This window comes from Vicugna pacos, chromosome 16 (genome assembly GCF_048564905.1).
Source record: "Vicugna pacos chromosome 16, VicPac4, whole genome shotgun sequence".
In the NCBI taxonomy this organism is placed as follows: Eukaryota; Metazoa; Chordata; class Mammalia; order Artiodactyla; family Camelidae; genus Vicugna; species Vicugna pacos.
Genome location: NC_133002.1, coordinates 36216567 through 36235495, shown reverse-complemented (window position 1 = coordinate 36235495; position 18929 = coordinate 36216567). Strand labels below are relative to the sequence as shown.

Below are 18929 nucleotides of genomic sequence, written 5' to 3'. Positions count from 1 at the left end.
AATTCTAAGTAGTGCTCTTTCTGTTTTGTTTTGTTTTATTTTTTCGGGGGGGTAATTAGGTCTTTTAATTTACTTATCTCTTGGTGGAGGTACTGGGATTTGAACCCACGACCTTGTGCATGCTAGGTAAGCACTCTACCACTGAGCTATACCCTCCCCCAGTAGTGGGCTTCCTAATGGAGTAAGAATAAACTCATCAAGAATTCTGCTGAGTCAGTTTAGAGAAAATTCCCCATCCTTGATATCTGATCAAACACTGACCTGCCTTCAGCAAGAATCCTGTGTTGCTTTAGCAACAATCCCCCAACCTGTGATATCTCCTCTCAGTGATTTTTCCAGTCACTTGTCCTCATTGTATTTGAAGTTGAGTGCAGTCTCTCTCCCCTGTTGTAACGTCCCTACTGCAATAATCCTGGATCAAGTCTGTCATACTGTTTTAACAAGTGTCAGAATAATTATTTCTTAATATTGCATGTGCTATCTATGGACGATTAAATTCAGAAGTGTCCCTTCTCCAAGAGGTAGCATCTGTCTCAATCTGGAAAGAAAATTTTCCATGCCATCTAACCAGGGAATTTTTGCCCCCAAGGCCACTTGAGGTTTCAGGCAGGAGAATGAACATTCTTAATTCTGCCTTCTCACAAGACTGGTTGCACTCTGCTGAGATAAAGGTTAGTGGGAAAAAATGAGTAAACTTAGGAGTGGGGCTTCTGTTGAAAGTTCATCTCACTTTCTGAGTTAATAAAATAATATGCTTCCATTTTAAACTCAGTCTACAGGGATAAGTGACTTCAAAAGCCTGGAAATATTTCCATTAATTTTACTTTTTAGCTTTTTAAAAAGCACGAGAACTGACACCTCCTACACACACACAGTTTACTGTCTACACAAACATGACAACTATTAACACTCTTGCCTGGAAGTTAAAAATGCAAATAAACCCATTACTCATTTTAGGAACTTCCTGAAAGAACCATCAACTCTTCAATAGAAAGCATTGCTGACAGTTCTGTACACTCCAAGACTCTTAGAACCCTTGGCCTCAAAATCCTTGCTTTGCTGTGTCCTCCAATCCTAAACTTTATATCATGACCCTTGCCCAATTCTAACCAACTCCTGCTTCCACATTGAAAGACACCCCTGCACCCAACCATTCGTTCTTCGGATTGTCAGTTGTCCTACCACCTCTGGGCTAGTACTACAGCTCTGCCAAGGTGGTATTCTTCCTCACTGCAATAAGAATAAACTCAGTTATGTCTTATCAACAGGGTGTTTTGTTGATGTGTTGGGGAGCTTAATTTGACTACATAGAATGAAAAAAAAAAGATTAATCAGTGTGACTTCTTTCCAATAGAAGTGTCAAGGGAAGGCTGCAAGTACAACTTTTTATAACTGGATATTGAAGAAATAGGAATTGATATTTAGACCTACAGAGAAAATCTTCTACTTCTGTCTTTAACTGGTAGGTATGGAGGCAAACAGAGACTGGGGCTTGAGGTAGTTACCCTCTGTCTGATATAGTGGGTTATCTCATTTAATCGTTATAAAAGGAGCACCTTTATTATCCCCATTTTACAGATGAGAAAATGGAGGCTTAGAGACAAAGTTACCTGCCAACCTCACACAGCTACTAAGTGCCATTAGAAGGCTTTGAGCCCAGCATATTGACTCAGGTGCACTGTTAATCATTGTACTCAACTACACTTTTCATGAGAGTTCAGTAATCCAAAAGGGAAGACAGATACATGAATGAGTATAATACCACATGATATTGGCTTTAGAAGAGGAATTGAGATGTTGCTAAGATAGGACAGAATTAATTTCTCCTTGGGGCAAGAAGGAAGGTTTCATAGAAGAGGTGTTAAAGAAAAAATTATTTTGAAGCCTGTTAAAATGGTAAGGAAGACTTTATTTGGGACTAATGCTATAGGAACATTACACCAGGGGAGAGAGATATGTGCTCAACTCCAAATATAATAAGCAACTGGGAATTTACAGCCATCAAACAAAGTGAGGGGGTTAGTGGATGGAAAGTTACTAAGAGAAGAAATCAAGGGTAAGGGGGGATTCTTACCAAATGGACTTAATAGGATTCTTGTTGAGGTCAGGCTAGGGACTGATCAAACACCAAGGGTGCAAAATCCTCTCTAAACTGATTTAGGATTTTTGCTAAAACTGGACTTAGCAAGGACAGATACAGAAACCCAAGTTTGAGGCTTAATAGAGAATAGGGCTCAGAGGAGCCTAACTAGAGTTTGATCAAAGAGTCTTTGTCAGACACTTGACTTTTTTTTTTTTTGGAATAAGCATGGCAAGCAGAAAAAGGAATGGGAGAGAAATCTGAGATGGAGGGAGGGAGTGGTCATCTACAGCAGTGCTGTTTCAGAGAATTCTCTGCGGTGATGGAAATGTTTGGTATCTGTACTATCTGACCCAGTAGCCACTAACCACATGTGGGTATTGAGCATCTGCAATGTGGGTACTACAACTAGGAACTGGATTTCTATTTAGTGTAAATTTAACTAGGTCTATGTGATCACTGTCCTGGCCAGTGCAGAGCTGCAGCATCAGGTGACAGGGGTGTGGACTATGGGAAGGAGATGTAGGAGGCAGCCCCAGAGAAGGTGCCCAAGTGGCTGTTGTTACCTTACCTGTGCCGTCAGCTCCAGCCCTGCCCAGTCCTGCCCAGTCCTGCCCAGTCCTGCCCAGCAGCAATGACTCTGGCCTCAATGGCTCTCAACTCCATGGAAACAGAAGGTGAGAAGAAATTTATCCCTGAAGCTTGCTATCTCAGTAACCACCTAGAGACTCTGCAGTTTGATGGCTGTTAAAGTACAGGTAGCTTCTGTGCCTAGGTTTGAAAAAGAGGATTGATTAAACAATGGGAAGAAGGACAGTATTAATTAGGTCAAATATGGTGGAGAAACAGGAGCCAGGTATGCCTCACATTAACCACGTGTTTCTAAAATGTGCTGGCAAACCAAATCACCTACCAAGCACTTCAGGGGATGTTAATATTTCAAAGTGCTTTGCAATGGTCCTTTTAAAAATTTGGGAGGGATATCTTTCTTTTAAAAAAATTACATTAAATAAACTAAAAAAATTCCATAAGCCCACCCATGTTTTCAAGACTGCTATGTGTAGAGAAAAATGTGCCTGTGGCACACTCTTCCTTTAATTAGCCGATTCAAATTGAAATGGGAACTATTTCACAATTCTGTAAGCTGTAAGTAATTGATGGGCAAGCAATTTCTGATTGGTCTGATAGACGTTTGATTGTTTTCCCTCCTTTCCTTGTGGAAAAAAATCAGTTTTGCCCCCACTGGCAATTTCTTTCAACATTCTAATGGAAGTTTTCACATATTGAGGTGTGGGGAAGTCATCCTGGCTTATAGATGATTTATTTAACTTGAATTTTATGCTAACTAAAACAGCTTGGATTCTACTTTATACTGGCACTTGGTACCAAGCCCTCTGAGGACTCCCCTTTCTGCTGCCCCACCATCCCTCCTGGGCTTCACAGCACTCTTCAGGGGCTTCGGTGACTTTTTCCTGCTATCTAGATATCCTTTTATTAAGTGATGGTCCATGACTTTTATTTGAGCTGTTATCTTAAGATTTGGAGTTTTAAATGGGTAACAGTTCATCACCCAGGAGAAAAGGACCTAGGGAGAATTCCTTGGCAGAAGACCTGGGGGAAATTCCTAGGCAGGGACCTAGGTGGAATTTTTAGGCAAAGGACCTAGAAGAAATTTCTAGGCAGGAAAGGGCTAGAAGGAACTCTGGAGTGAACTAGGTTGACTGACTTTTTTTTTTTAATGTGGCTTAAAATTGGAAAGGTTTATACTTTATCATAAAATGAAACTGTAAAAAAAAAAAAAAAACCAAAACCAAAAAACGTGGGAAATGATGCTTCTAAAGCCTACCAGCTCCCAGATAGTTACCTACTGGAACTGCCCACCCACTGGAACTCCTGCTGGCCTCATGGATAATTGTTACCAAGCCAATACTTGCAAGTAGTTATCTAACCCTAAAATGGCCAGAATGGAGTTCTTTTGACATTCCAAAACTGGTTTTAGCATGTGCAGTTAAAGAAGGCTGGCTTGAGGTGGGGAGGGTATAGCTCAGTGGTAGTGTGTGCTTGGCATGCACGAAGTCCTGGGTTCAATCCCCACTACTTCCATTAAAACAAACAAAAAAACCTAATTCCACTCCCAATCCCTCAAAAAAGACAGCTGGCTTAATAAAACATCTTTTCAAAATTCTGACCCAGAGAGAACAAAACTACACCTGGGAGAAAACTTGAAGTTATAACTCTTACTAAGTCCTTGAAATGCAAACACAGGCCATGTTGCCTTGACTGCTGATGTTATCAAAATTAATTTGTAAAAGAGCTCTATTTGACTTAAAAGTAAACACTTACAAATAAATATTTCTAAATGTAGCAAAAAACCAACCCCAATGTTTTAAAGGATTATGTGATCTAGGATTAATCTTTCATGAACGAAAATAACTTTTAAGTTGTTGGTTTTATTAATACAGGCATGTCTTTAGAGTCATCAATTAAGTATAATACTTTTAATGTACCTAGGTTTACTGAAAGCCGATAAACTTATGGTTATCTCTGTTATAAAATTTGTCAACAAGAAAATTAACTTGATATGATGATATTGTCATAAGTAATAAAATAGAGACAAACAGGATAAGAGTTCTCAAGTGAACTCTTTAAGAATAATTATGTTTTATGGTATGTCTACTTAAAAATAGGTTCTCCAGATTTTTGGTAACTCAAAACTTTAGAGTTTTTCTAAATTAATTTAAATAATGGAACTCATTGAATATCCAGATCATTTTCAATTAAGATAAAATACTAAAACACTAGTTGCTAAGCAAGTCTAAGTTTACCTACTTTGTCTTCTTACTAGAGAAAAACTAAAGATGGTTGGGTTTATTGGAAGAGAAAATGTATGTTTCTACAGGTTATGAGATGTATTCATGAGTTTGCCAATCAGGAAATGCTGGTATGACAAACAGTTCACAAATTGCTTGTTTCTTGGCTTTCACTAGAGATTAAGATTTTTTTAGGGCTAAAAACTATAATATATATGTAATTAAAGCCACTAGAAATAATAAGGGAAACATTTCAGTATACAAGGAAAATTAACACGTGTGTTTTTAGTAGAAGACGGTATGAGGAAAGGAAATAAATCTTGTTAAGGGAAAAGAAGATGATTTTGTCCTAAAGTGCCTCAAAGAGAGATATTAAGCTAGTTAGGCTTATTCGGTATGTTAAATTACATGGGAAGCATTGTCAGGTAAGAAGTAACATTAAGCCTTCTTTATGTTATGTCTTTATAAATATATATTGTAAACATTCCAGAAATTATGTGAAATTCCTGAAAGTCTTTTACGTCCTCACAGAAAAATGTTAACTGTCATGAAAATTGAGGCTCACTCAAAAGGGACTAAACCTGAGTATTAGGGAAATGCCTTAGCTTACTTTCATGCCAAGGCAACAACAAGGGAATACGTAAAGATTATGGCACGTGTAGATAAAGTCCATTCTGCTTTTGCAAAAATAAGCCCCTCATTGTCAGACTTTTGCCATCCTATGCCTTGTAACATGACAGCAATCTGCTCCTAAGTCAGAGGAATTAAGATGGGTAAACAATAGCTGTAAATGAAACAGTGGAAGCTGAGAAACCCAATACGGCTGCTTGGCTCTTCCTGGCTCCCTGGCGAACCGTATTTTTGTTTGATGGGGTTAAGCCTTCTCTTGCTGCAAGGCTGATGTCCTCACATGACAGAGAAACTGTTAGAAAATGTATTTTCCACTTAAGATATGCTTTCCACAATCTCCAGTAATCAAGGCACCCCCTTCACGGGGCAAATCATAGGAGCCTTAACAAAAACCTTTCAAACATTGAAATTATCACTGTCCCTATCATCCTCAATAATTGGGCAAGGTCAATAAAACTAATGGAAAAACTAGACTCAAGCAGAACAAAAATCAATTACATGGGATTGGATTAATTAGTAAATATGAGTATGACTTTTGTGACATTTTGTCTGAAATACTCTGGCTTTTTTATTAACCTTTTTTGGTGGGGGTAATTAGGCTTATTCATCTATTTATCTAATGGAGGTACTGGGACTTGAACTCAGGACCTTGTGCATACAAGGCACATACTCTACTACTGAGCTATACCCTCCCCCTGTCAGAAATACTCTGGCTTTTAATCTTTGTTTCCCTGATAAAAGGAAAGCTATGGCTTAGAGCAATTTGTTAAATTATACCTTTGGAAGTAGAATTGAAGCATTTTGTTTTTTTTTTTTCTACCTGATCCCTCCAGAATTTGGAAACTCTTAGGTTCCCAGCAGCCTTTCCAAGTGAATAATGAAAAGGACTTCAAGATATTTTGGAACTTGAGAAGAGAGGAAGCCATCTAAATGTGTAGGTATTGCAGGTAGAATCTGATGGCAAGTCTTTGCCATAGCTTTGGCAAAGTTCCAGCAACCAGAAACTAACACAACATTGTAAATTGACTATACTTCAGTTTAAATAAATAAATAAACAAATACAATTAAATAAAAGTTGCAGCAAAGCCAAATTTAAAAGAGCCTATATGATCAATTACACTTATGTAAATAAGCAGACCAAGTTTATTGAAACCAGACTTATTCTGCAAACAAATTAGTCTTAATTTGACTATATTCGATAAAAATGAGGGTAAATTTAGAAAGAAAAACTATATTTCAATAATATAACTTTGTGGATACTGAGGTTTTGTATATACTTTATACGTCCAAGATGCCTCTTTGTTGTTGTTACATTATTGTAAAGTTTAATTAAATTTTTAAAAGGATATTCTAAGCTTGTTTCTTTTCTTTTTTTTCAAAATAGACTTTATTTTTTAGAGCAGTTTCAGGTTCACAGCAGAATTGAGCAGAAAATACAGAGAGTTTGCACATAAACCTCCCCACCCACACATATATACTCCCCTACCCTCAACATCCAGTGTGGCACATTTGGTACAATTGATGAACCAACATGGACACATTATTATCAACCAAAGTCAATAGTTTACATTAGGGTTCACTCTTGATGTTGTATCTAAGCTTGTTTCTGAAGCTGATTATAGTAATCTTTCTTTCAGTGAAGATCAGATGCTCCACGACCTGCAACCAGGGGATTACACATACTGGAAAAGCCATCATTTAAAGGTCTCTCTCCAACCTAGATGGAAGAAGTCTTATCAGGTATTCTTAAGTAGCTCATGCACAGTGAAACAAAACAGAAATGACTCTTAAAATTCATATTTCCCACTTAAGAAGGGCCTCTGCACTGGACTGGTCTATAGAAAGGTGACCTCAGTCGACACCCACATGAGGATGAGAAGACAACATCAGTGGTAGACAGCTGACCCAAGAATCCGGACCAGGCCTGTAAGACCCATTGTACTAACTGAATTAGTCTCCCTATCAAAACTGAAAGTTATCGGTTTACTTCTAGCTATTCTTTTGCCCCAAAATTCAGGATGGAAAGAAAATTCTTTAGTAAAATTGTCACAAAGTGTAGCTACTGGGGCAATCTAACTGATTGTTGGACCTGTCATCAAATTTCCCAGTCAGTACAAGATCTATATAGGCCCTCATAATCCTGTCACCAACTTTTCAGATGTTCCTAACATTACCACTTACCTAGACCTACCTCCTTCTGGCCTAACCATGCAGGTTCAAATTCTTCAACATATTAATATGTCCATCCCTTTTCTGATAGTATCATTGATTCTTAGAGACCGGACACAACTTATCCTAGGACTCCCTGAGTCCATCCATTACTTAGTAAACAAACGTCTCAAAGAGAAAAAACAAGGTAATTATGCTTGCAACTCCCTTATGCCAAATACCGTATTGATGGCTTTTGGAAAGCCTGCAAGAGAAATGCAGGTTTAATACCATGTTAGCAAAACTTCCAATTAATGAGGCTATCAATGAGAGCACTCTGGGAGTGATCAGTTGTGCCCCTCCAGGTTTTATCTCATATGTGGTGTTGGAATTAACCCACCTTCCCAAGGATAGGCACACAAATGTTTTAATAGCTGTCAGACAGAAGGTTTATGCTTATGGGGACATTATGTTACTCCCTGGTCTAAACACAAGGAAACAGATGAACTTCCTTTCTGTCCCTGTTACAGAGTCAAGAGATCCACGTTAACTGGATACCAAGATACTTGGTGGCCAAGTCTTTCGGAATCTTAATTCCTAGTGAAGGACTATATGTAAACAGAGAGATAATCAGAAATCTATCAGCCACCATTGGTCAAAAAGCCAAAGAAACTGCAAAAAACATTGCAGCACAACAAACATCCCTAAACTCCTAGCCGAAGTAGTATTAGGTAACAGGATTGCCTTAGATTTTCTGCTGGCTAAACAAGGAGGTATTTGTGTTATTTCTCATGTTACTTGTTGCACTTATACCAATACCTCTGGAGAAGCTGAGACATACCTAGAAAAAATTTCCCAAAAGGCAAAATGATTACAAGACATAAAACAAACAAACAAACAAAACAACAACAAAAACCCTTGACCTTATAAGTGATCTATTTAGTTGGCTCCCCTCAGGAATAGACAATTTGTCCACTTTAATTTATAGATGATTGTCTGTATCATTGTCATAGTATGTATTATTATTCTTTTCCTAGCTATCAAGCTACTCATGACGTGTATCACTGCTTTCTTTAAGCCTACTGCTAAAGGCAATGTTTATGTAACATTTTGATATAATTGATAAAATGTATAGCCTATAAAATGCTTCCCCAGCAGCATTTACTGGTATGCTGTTCACTATGTCTGATTAGTTTCTCCCCAGTGTGGATAACTAGGGACATCTCTATACATACAGAAACAAACAAAAAAGGAGGCCTAGCTCCAAGGGACACAATGGTCCCAGTGCAGGCAGTAACCACCCTGGAATCAAGGGACAAATATTTTGACCATCAATGCTTTCTATCAAAAGACTTATGATCAAAAAAAAAAAAAGATTTATGATCAACCTATCAAATTACCAATGGCATTTTTCACAGAATTGGAACAAAAAATTTTTTAATTTGTATGGAAACGCAAAAGACCCTGAATAGCCAAAACAATCTTGAGACAGAAGAACGGAGCAGCAGGAGGAATCATGTGCCCTGACTTCAGACTATACTACAAAGCTACAGTAATCAAAATAGTATGGCACTGGCACAAAAAACAGACAAATAAATCAACATAACAGGGTAGAAAGCCCAGAAATAAACCCATGCACTTATGATCAATTAATCTACAACAAAGGAGGTAAGAATATACAATGAAGAAAATACAGTCTCTTCAATAAGTGGTTCTGGGAAAACTGGACAGCCACCTGTGAAAGAATGAAATAGAACACTCTCTAATAGCATATATAAAAGTAAACCCAAAATGGATTAAAGACCTACATGTAATACCAGATACTCTGAAACTCCTAGAGGAAAACATAGGCAGGACACTCTTTGGCATAAATCACAGCAATTTTTTTTTTAATCTGTTTCCTACAGTAATGGAAATAGTTGCAAAAATATGGGACCTAATTAAGCATACAAGCTTTTGCACAGCAAAGGAATCCATAAACAAAATTAAAAGACAACCTATGGAGTGGAAGAAAATATTTGCAAATGATGAGGCCCACAAGAGACTCATTTCCAAAATATACAAACAAGGGGGAGAGGGTATAGCTCAGTGGTTAGAATACACACTCAGCATGCAAGAGGTCCTGGGTTCAACCCCTAGTACCCCCATTAAAATAACTAACTAAATAAATAAATCTAATTACCTCTATACAAAAATTAAAAAACAAAAATAACAAAAATTAAAAACAAACAAAAAAACAAAATATACAAACAGCTCATACAACTTAATATTAAAAAAACTCAAAAAGCCCAATCAAAAAATGGGCAGAAATAGATATTTCTCCAAAAATGGATGGCTAACAGACATGCGAAAAGATGCTCAATATTAATATAACAATATTAACTAACTAATATAACTAATTATTAGAGAAATGCAAATCAAAACTACTACTATTTACAATAGCCAAGATATTGGAAGTAACCTAAATATCCATAGACAGATGAATGGATAAAGATGTGGTACATATATATATGTGTGTGTGTGTGTGTATATATATATATACATATATATATATATACATACATATATATATGAATATATATACATACATATATATATACATACATATATATATATATGAATAATGGAATATTACTCAGCCATAAAAAAGAATGAAATAATGCAATTTGCAACCATTTGCAACAACATGGATGGACCTAGAGACTAACACATTTAGTGAACTAAGACAAAGACAAATATCACTTATATGTGGAATCTTAAAAAAATTATACAAATGAACTTATTCACTAACCATAAATAGACTTACAGACATAGAAAACAAACTATGGGTACCAAAGGGGAAAAGGTGGAGGAAGGGATAAATTAGGAATTTGGGATTAATAGATACACAGTACTATATATAAAATAGATAAACAACAATGACTTATTGTATAGCACAGGGAACTATATTCAATATCTTGTAATAACCTATTCAATATCTTAAAATAACTTTCAGAAAATAATCTGAAAAAGTATAACTGTTTCACTTTGCTGTATACCTAAAACTAACACATCATTGTAAATCAACTATATTTCAGTAAAAACAAACAAACAAAGATTTATGATCAAAAATGGGAAATAATGGAAGAAATTTTCACATCTAGAGGTGGGGGGAAGTCATTCTGGCTTGTAGATGATTTAACTTGAATTTTATGCTAACTAAAACAGCCTGTTTGTGGCCTATCAGACATACATTATATATCTGCTTTACTCATCAAAGGAAAGGATACATTGACCTGAAGTAAAGAATGTCCATGTTAAAAATAAAGATTAAAGATTGGCCTTTCTTCCTGGGACATCAATGCTGGTCCTCCTTCGATGATAAGACTCCCTTCCCAGGTGTGAAGGCCACCCTGACTTGCTGGGTACATGCTGATCTGTGTTTTTGAAACCTTGAAGGAATGTATCTCTGACTTTTTTTTTTTTAATCCCTGACTTATTTGATGCTCTTTGTTCTGACAAGATAAAAAACTGTGCTAAAAACCATACTTCTCCAGAGCAGTTCCTCAGAGTTATCTGAGGGGCTGTCTCCCAGGCTATAGTCCCTGGTTTGGCTCAAATACAATTTTTTTCTATTCCTGTTATTTGCGTCAGCAATTCCTTTTCTCAGACAAATTGTGCTGCCTTTTTTGAATCAGCTGAACCATTTGACTATCATCATTAAATGAATTAAATAAAATCTTTAACATGTGTTCATTTTTATACCCGTGAGTCATGACTTAACTATTTTGGTGAAAATAATCTTAATATTTCAGTTTTTCATGCATACAAGTATATGTTTGACATAGTTATAGTCATAGCCCTTACAAAAATTTTTTTTTCACTTTCATACTTACCATGAGGTAAAAAAAACTTTTTTATATTGCTGGAAAACTTCATAATTACTGGGATTTTTGGGGTGGTGGTTGTTCCATAAGTGACTCTACCATAATTGACTTCCCCGTTCTCTAACCATTGATATTTAAGTTATTCATTAAACAACCTTTAAAAAGGAAAGATTCTGCATCTATTTAACCGCCTTGTAAGTCTTGGAATTGGACTATCCCTACTATCTTTACCATGTAAAATGATACCAATGTTTAAGTGAGAGGACTCCATATAACACACTTATATCACACACACACACACACACACACACACACACACAGTGTTTGACCCGCCAAAAATATGTTCGTGGGAAGTGGGTGTTCCAAGCACTTTGAAGAAAAAGCAAAGAGACCATTTTGACTGCAGAGGATCCTTCTGCTACATGTAGAAAGCTGATTAGTGTACATGTCTAGGTGTCTCTCCTGATGCCCAGCCAACTGCTTTGTACATAGAAGGTGTTCAAGTAATGTGCCTGTGACTTCACCCGCAGTCAGGGCACTTTCTAAGGAACTTGTTTCTAAGAGCCGTCTACACCAAGAAAAGGGTGCCCTAAAAACAACCATGAATAGCTCCTTTCAGGGAAAGTTATTTTCCCCATAAGGTGGGAGGAAGATGAACAAGAAGGAAAAGAGAAAAACAAGCCTGGAAGCTCCATGGCCCCCAGCCAAGCAGCCCCATCGGACACATATCAAAATGCAAGTACTCACAAGAGGCACTGGGCAACAATTGTTGTTCCCATTTTGCCAGTAAGAGTAGTAAGAGTGAAGGAAGGAGTAGGAACCCCTTGCAAGGCCTTGGCCAAGCCACCGTATTTTTCTGGGCCTCCCTTTTCTCATCTGAAAACAAGAGAAATACCAGGGGTGTCTTAAAAGCTCTCTTCTGATTTAACAAGAATCCTGATTCTGTGTTTGTACACACTGTACACACGCCTACAACATTCCCTCATACACTGCAGCATGTCCACTCCCTACTTCATCCCTGGTACATATACCAAGGCTTTCTTTTGGTAGGACCTCAGTTCAGAGGAGCAAAAGCAGGACTCTCTTTTTTCATTGACTACTTAAAGGAAGGGTCTCAAACTGAGAAACAGAGTGTGTCAACTGTAGCACAAACAGCCTTCTGGGGGTTTTGTTATTAGCCTACTATTTATTTGCTTTGTCCCATGGGTGACTTAGGAACAAAAAGACAATGAAAACAACATTTTCAGATCTGTATTTTTCCCACACACTCTGAGTTGGAGCTTAGAGGAGGGGACATAGTCCAATTTTTTTTGACAACTGGAAAGACCCGCCAACATACTGCCTCAATCTTCACACTCAGGCTCAGAAAACCCCTCAGGGTTCGTCATGTGGATTTTTCTGTTTCTGGTTTGTCTGGTGCAAATTATGGATGCTCTCTGATTTCCTGGTTGTCACTCTCTGGCCCTGGAGGGGGTGGCTGATAGGGCTGAGGCCTGCTTTGCTCTACAGTGGGGGCAACTGTACTGTTCACCCTGTGTTTGTTCTATCATCACCCCTGAAAAGACAGCAATGCCAGGCTCTGGCCTGTGAGCTCCCCCTGCAGCCAGCCCTCTCATAAATAACCCGTTGTCAGGGATTTTAATGGAAACCCTCTGGAAGCTGTAAATCTTTGCCGCTCCCTCCTGCATCCTCTCCCTCATTTCCATCACAATATCACTCCAGAGGGACCTGAGACCAAAGCGTGAGCTTGGCAGAGCAGATTGGTAGGACACTGGGGAAAGAAAGAGGCAGGATGGGGGAGGGGAATAAAGCTGGGACAGTTGGTCTTGGGGAAGCATCTGCTGCGTGGCCAGTTGACGATGGTCACCTGGGTCCCCAAGGCCCTGGAAGGGGGAGGGGCAAGATGGCCCTGGGCCACCTGGAGGGAAGAGGGAAGAGGACAGGATGGCAGAGAGGTTTCTGGAAAAGCAGCAGATGCGCCTCGGGTTCCACCTCAGTCCTCTCCAGTGTGAATTTAAGCACCACATAGCAGGCTTTCAGTGTCTGCTTGGGGTTAAGCCATACTTTTGCCTCTACCCTCCTGCCTGGGCAGATCAGCTGTTAAAGGGGCAGTGTCCTGTGTTGGGAGGAAAACTTTTCCTCTTCTTAGTTCCAAAAGGTAACAAAGTTTATACGCATATGAGCGCTCAGTAGTGAGTAATCCCCCAAATAGCTAGGGATTAAGGTTTATACATCAGCTTAGTAAGGGTGGCCGGTTCAGGGCTTCAAAGAATGTAAGGCTCTGATGAGACTTGTTTACACAATTTTTTTGGAATGTCCATGTATCCAAGGATGGTGCCTCCCTGACTGGAGATCTCCCTGGAGGGTTGGTGTGTGTGTGGTGGGGTGGGGGGTTGTGGGGGTTGTGACTGCTGATTCTTGTAAACTTCTGCTTTATTCACCTAAGGGAAGTTCAGATAAGATTTCTTTCTGTATCTGCTGTAGCTCAAATGTTTTCACTTTAAAGTAAAAACCACCCTCAAGGGTTTTTTTTTAGTTCCTTCACCAGCAATTTCTGCCATTTCTCCAACATCCTATCTGAAGTCCTGGGTACTGTCACTGGACACAATGTTCCCCATGAATCTGCTAGAAGGACATGCTCTAAGAAACTTTCCTGGACTAAAGTTTTCTGCGAAGGCCCTGTTTCTCCTCCTTACTTGTCTCCCCTCACCTGCTGGAAAAGAACTCTACCTTCAATAGAGAGTAATGATCCTTAGTTTTATATAAATCTTCCTCCGTAGGACTAAACAATCTTTTTTTTCACAGGAGCAGCTACATTTCAGTGGCGCCAAGTCAAGCATTTGGAAAATTTTCAAGAATGGAGGGGGATGGACATGGGCAACAAGAATCTTTGGCTCCAGCCGTTAGGGAGTTTCTCAAAATTACTACGTTTCAGGACCTTAAAATCGATCCTTTGTTTCATCTTTCCTCAATCCTGAATTTGGGACCCGGGCAGAAACAGCTCTACTTGCTGCCAATCCTTTGTAGGCAGGAGTCTGGGCTTAGACAGGTGGAAATAAAAGGAAACACAATTGTCTGAATCCAGTCACTACTCCGATTTCCCACCTGTCTGAGGGTAGTCAAGATGTTGCTGTGAAAACCCAAGACTCCTGAACCCTAAGCGGCCCTCTTTATTAACCAGTTCAGTGGAGGGGCCAGGATCCCCGACACTCTGAGGAGGTGTCATGATTCAATAAGCCTGAGTGTTTCATCATACGTTTGTGATACCCACTCTACTGTTAAAGAAGCTCGGCCTCAGAGGTAACGCCAGCTGCCCGAGGTTACACAGGCAATAACATATGCCTGAGATCTTGACTGGGGTCTCAATCCAGTGCTCTCCGCACGGCGCCTCCAGCCCCGGGTTTCAGACGTTTTCCTTCCGCACAGGGCCGAAGGCCAATGCGCCCCCCCCCCCCCCCGCTCCACCCGCACAACTGTAGCTCCGGAGCCAGAGGGTCGGACCCACTGCGGCCCCGACGTTCCGGCCGCGCCTGCGCACGACGCCCCGACGGCGCAGGCCTAGCCGGACGCCAACCCGGGGCGGGGCGGGCGGGGATCCGCCGAGGGCGAGCGGTAGTCGGGGCCCGCGCGCGCCCGCAGCGCGGCCCGGCGGCCTCGCGTCCTCGGCGTCTCCCGGGACGACCTCGGGCGCTTCCCTCTCCGAGCGGAGGGGCGGTTAATTGGATTCGGCGGGGGGGGGGTGCCTGTCAGCCTACCACAGGGACCAATCGAAGGCCTAGAAAGCCCGATATGCAAATAGCAGGGCCGGGCGGACCCCAAGTTAGGAGGGGCGCGGGTTGGGGTTAGGGGTTGTCTGGCAGCCAAGGGGAGCGTGTCTCCTTAATCCTTCGAGGAGGGGACCCGCAAGTGTGGTTGCGAGAGATACGGGAAGCAGAGCAGGGGAGAAACAGGGGAGTAGGAATCACGGGTAAGAGCGCCCCAAAGCCCGCAGCTGGCCCCAGATCGCGGCTCCTAGGGCCTCCCCACTGAAAACCAGGTTCTGCGTGCCCCGCTTGCCCCCAGGGCTACCCCCTCTGCCCTCCCTGGTGGCATTCTACGGCAAAAGCCACTCACCCGCATAGCCCCTGCTCCCCCTCAGCTCCATAGCACATCTCTTCTCAGCAGGTAACGCTCCCTCCTCTTCCTCGCGCAAACTCGAGTTCACCGCTAAAATACCCTCATTCCCTTTTCTCATCCTTAAGACCCCGATGCCAGGGCCTTGCTCACACAGCTACCCTTCTTTTCCCGGCTCCTTACTCCCTTCTGTCCTCGCTTCTTTCCCGAACCCAGGTCACCCTCTGGGTGCACCCTCACTTCTGCCCTCCCTCGATTTCCCAAACCCCGGTCCCCAGAGTGCTGTCCCTTAGATACCAGAGATCCCTGGGAATCGCACAACTCTGTCTGCCTCCTCCTTCCCCATCTTTGGATCTTTCTCTTTTATCACCTTTCTTCCTTTGTCTGGAGAATCCTTACAGAAAGACTCTTCTGTTTTTCATAGCAGCACAGCCCTCTGCAAGTAACCTACCCCCTTTCCAGCCTCTTTTTCTTTCACTTCCATGTGTTAGTTCTCACCCTCCTGAAGGCAAACTCTTCTAGGCTTGAGGAAAGTTCTTTGGGATTTGAACCCTAGGAAAAATGCAACTCTGGGGGATGACGTGGGAAGGGAGCTAACATTTACCAAGCACTGGTGTGTGCCAGGCACTTCAATAAGTTATTTACTATGTACACCAACCCCACCATTATATTTTCATTTTATAATATAGCCCTTACTTTGAACCAAACACTGCTTTAAGAGCATTAGAAATATTCACTCATTTAATCTTCAAAGCATCCCCACGAGATGAATATTATTATCTTCATTTTACTATGAGGAAACCAAAGTCCAAAGAGGCTCAGTTAACTCACCCAGTCACCCTTCCAGTAAGTGGTAGAGGTGGAATTTGGATCCAGAACCATCTGTCTTTGCTAGTTATGCACCGACTATCGTGGAGAAAATGACTAGGCATGAGCCTGCTCTGAAAACTGCACCTTCCGGTCTTGCAGAATTCCTCAATTTCTAGCAGAACAAAGGATGGCATATGAGTTGGCAAGGTTCTTATTGTTCCCAGTGAATGTGGCCAGTCATTGTCAGCACTTATTGGCAAAGCCCTGAGCAGTTGAGTGTCCCCCATCCCTCCCTTGTTTGTTCACATTTTGCTAAGGATCCTTTCAGGCCCTGTGCTCAAATTCAAAAAGTGGCTAGAATGAAAAGCCAAAAGCCATAGAAGGCATCTTCTTTTATCCTGCCTGCTTCAAAGCTCAAAGCAGTCTTCTGGATATGAAGTTTTTACCTTCCTGGTGATCCTGTAATGACAGAGAAGATAGGAAATGAGGGAAGAAATCATTACTTGACTTCTTATGACATACTGTGTCAAAGAGGCAAAGCTGAAAGCAAGGCTGTACAAGTCAGGGTGAAAAAACTTGGCTTTAGTTTTTTCAAGTTTTGTTTTTAAAACTTGAAACATTTAACCAAATGATTCTTTCCTCCCATTTACAGGACACTTGTATTAAATCAGCCTTGCGAAGGAAAGCACTAAACATTTCCCACCCTTCTGCAACACCTCCAGGGCCGAGAAGAGTAGTGAACATGCCTAGTCCTTCAGAAGTGGGAATGAGTCCTTCCAAATAGCCTGCCTTGTGTTTGTTTGCATGGAGCCATCCCAGTGCTCACTCACTCCCCCTTGTGGCCAAGGAAGGTCATTTTCATGCTGTCTAACCAGGGTTTGGTTGGCAGCCCCTGACTTGGAAGATCTCAGGATCAAATCCTATACCAGAATGGAAGGAAACACCAGGGTTTTTTTTCCCCCTGTCTTAACTATCCTACTTGGGAAAGTGAAATGAATGTGTCTTGTGTCATTAAGAAAAACTGAAGATGGTAGTTGCAGTGTTTACTACATGTTTACACCACAGTGTTCTTTTTTTTAAATCCCCAAAACCCCTGGTCCACATTGCCTGCCCACTAACCTGGCATAATGGGAAGATATGGACAAGGATGGGAAGCTGGGGCTTTGATTCTGGCTCCACTGACTTGTTCTCTGGCTTTGTGCAAGTCCCCTCCGCTAGCTGGGAGGGGGGATTTCAAAACCTCTAAAAACCAAACAGGTTGAACTAGACACTCTCCAAGGTCCCTCCCAGTTGTAATATTCAGGAATTTCATTAGAAAAATGTTTGAATTACATTCCAAATAAGAGCCCTGGTACAGTGTGGACACCACTGGTGGAAAGACAGGGAAAAAACAGAGTGAAAATACATACAAAATAGAAACAATAGAGCTGGTCCCAGGCTATGGCAAATCTGGGGAGATCCAGGCCCCTTGTTGGGGGCAGGAATTTAAAAGCACTTGGCTTTAAGCAAAATGATGTAGGACCAGCTGATTCTTAAGGGACTAAAATCACCAAGACTGCTTCTGGGAGTGAGGAAATCAGTTGCTTCACTTTATGGTCGTGATCATTTATGGGTGATCAACACAGAGGAAAAGGCTGGAGTCTGGAGGGGAGACAGGCTGAGGGGTCAGACAGGCATGGCTTCTAATCCCAGCTCTGCCTCTTACCTTAACCCTTCCGTGTTTGTCTTCTCATCTGTAATAGAGGAAAGATAATCTCTATGATATGATATTATGAAGATGAGACAGAATGTATATAAAGTACTTTAGTATAATTAATACTGTTACTTGGTAAGTAGGTTGTACGTCATAGCTACTGTTACAAGCAAATGAAACTACGTATTTTAAGTGCTTGCTATACGAAAGAATGCAAGGTCGACTCTTTAAAAATGTTACTTTTTTTAATGCTCAAAGCAACACTTACAGAGATGAGGAAAATGAACCTCAAAAGGCAAAATTAGTTTATGCACACATTCATTCTTCCAGTGCATTCATTCAAGAAGCATAGGAACCCCTGCCATGAGCTAGACACTGTGGTAGGTGCTGAGAATTCAGACATAGCCTCTTCCATCAGGGAGTTCACAGTCCAGGGCCCCATGGCTGATAATGATAGAAAGCATTTAGTGAGCACTTACTATGTGCCAGACACTGTTCTAAGCACATTGTATTACTGAAAGTGTAACTCATTTAATTCCCATAGCTGGGGCAAACTGTTTTACAGATGAGGTAATTAAGGCAGAGGAATGTTAGGTTAAATAAATTGCCTGAGGTCAAAACTAGAAAGTGGCAGAATTGGGGTTTAAATATAGGCAAACAGACTCTAGAGTCTTGAGTTCTTAGCCACTACACTACAGCTGCCTCTTAGCAAGTGATTCAAAGTCACATCTCTGACTGAAGAGGCCCTTAGAGCAGGATGTATGTACAGTAACTCAGGA

General features: G+C 40.8%; 1 protein-coding gene, 1 long non-coding RNA gene and 1 other non-coding gene across 3 annotated transcripts in view; 2 read left to right on the top strand and 1 right to left on the bottom strand.

Annotated features, from left to right (window-relative positions):
* Positions 1-6140: 6140 nt before the first annotated feature.
* On the bottom strand, positions 6141-6213 carry TRNAT-UGU (transfer RNA threonine (anticodon UGU)). Its single transcript has one exon. It is a non-coding gene; the product is annotated as a tRNA-Thr (tRNA).
* Positions 6214-13102: 6889 nt separating this feature from the next.
* On the top strand, positions 13103-14614 carry LOC140686117 (uncharacterized). The gene is made up of 2 exons (XR_012059633.1): positions 13103-13297; positions 14340-14614. It is a non-coding gene; the product is annotated as an uncharacterized lncRNA (long non-coding RNA).
* An 803-nt stretch (positions 14615-15417) lies between these two features.
* Positions 15418-18929, top strand: part of TTLL6 (tubulin tyrosine ligase like 6) — a 38554-nt gene continuing 35042 nt past the window's right edge. The window contains exon 1 of the mRNA XM_072938877.1: positions 15418-15501. The gene's annotated coding sequence lies outside the window, so the exon portion shown is untranslated. The remainder of the gene's footprint in view (positions 15502-18929) is intronic.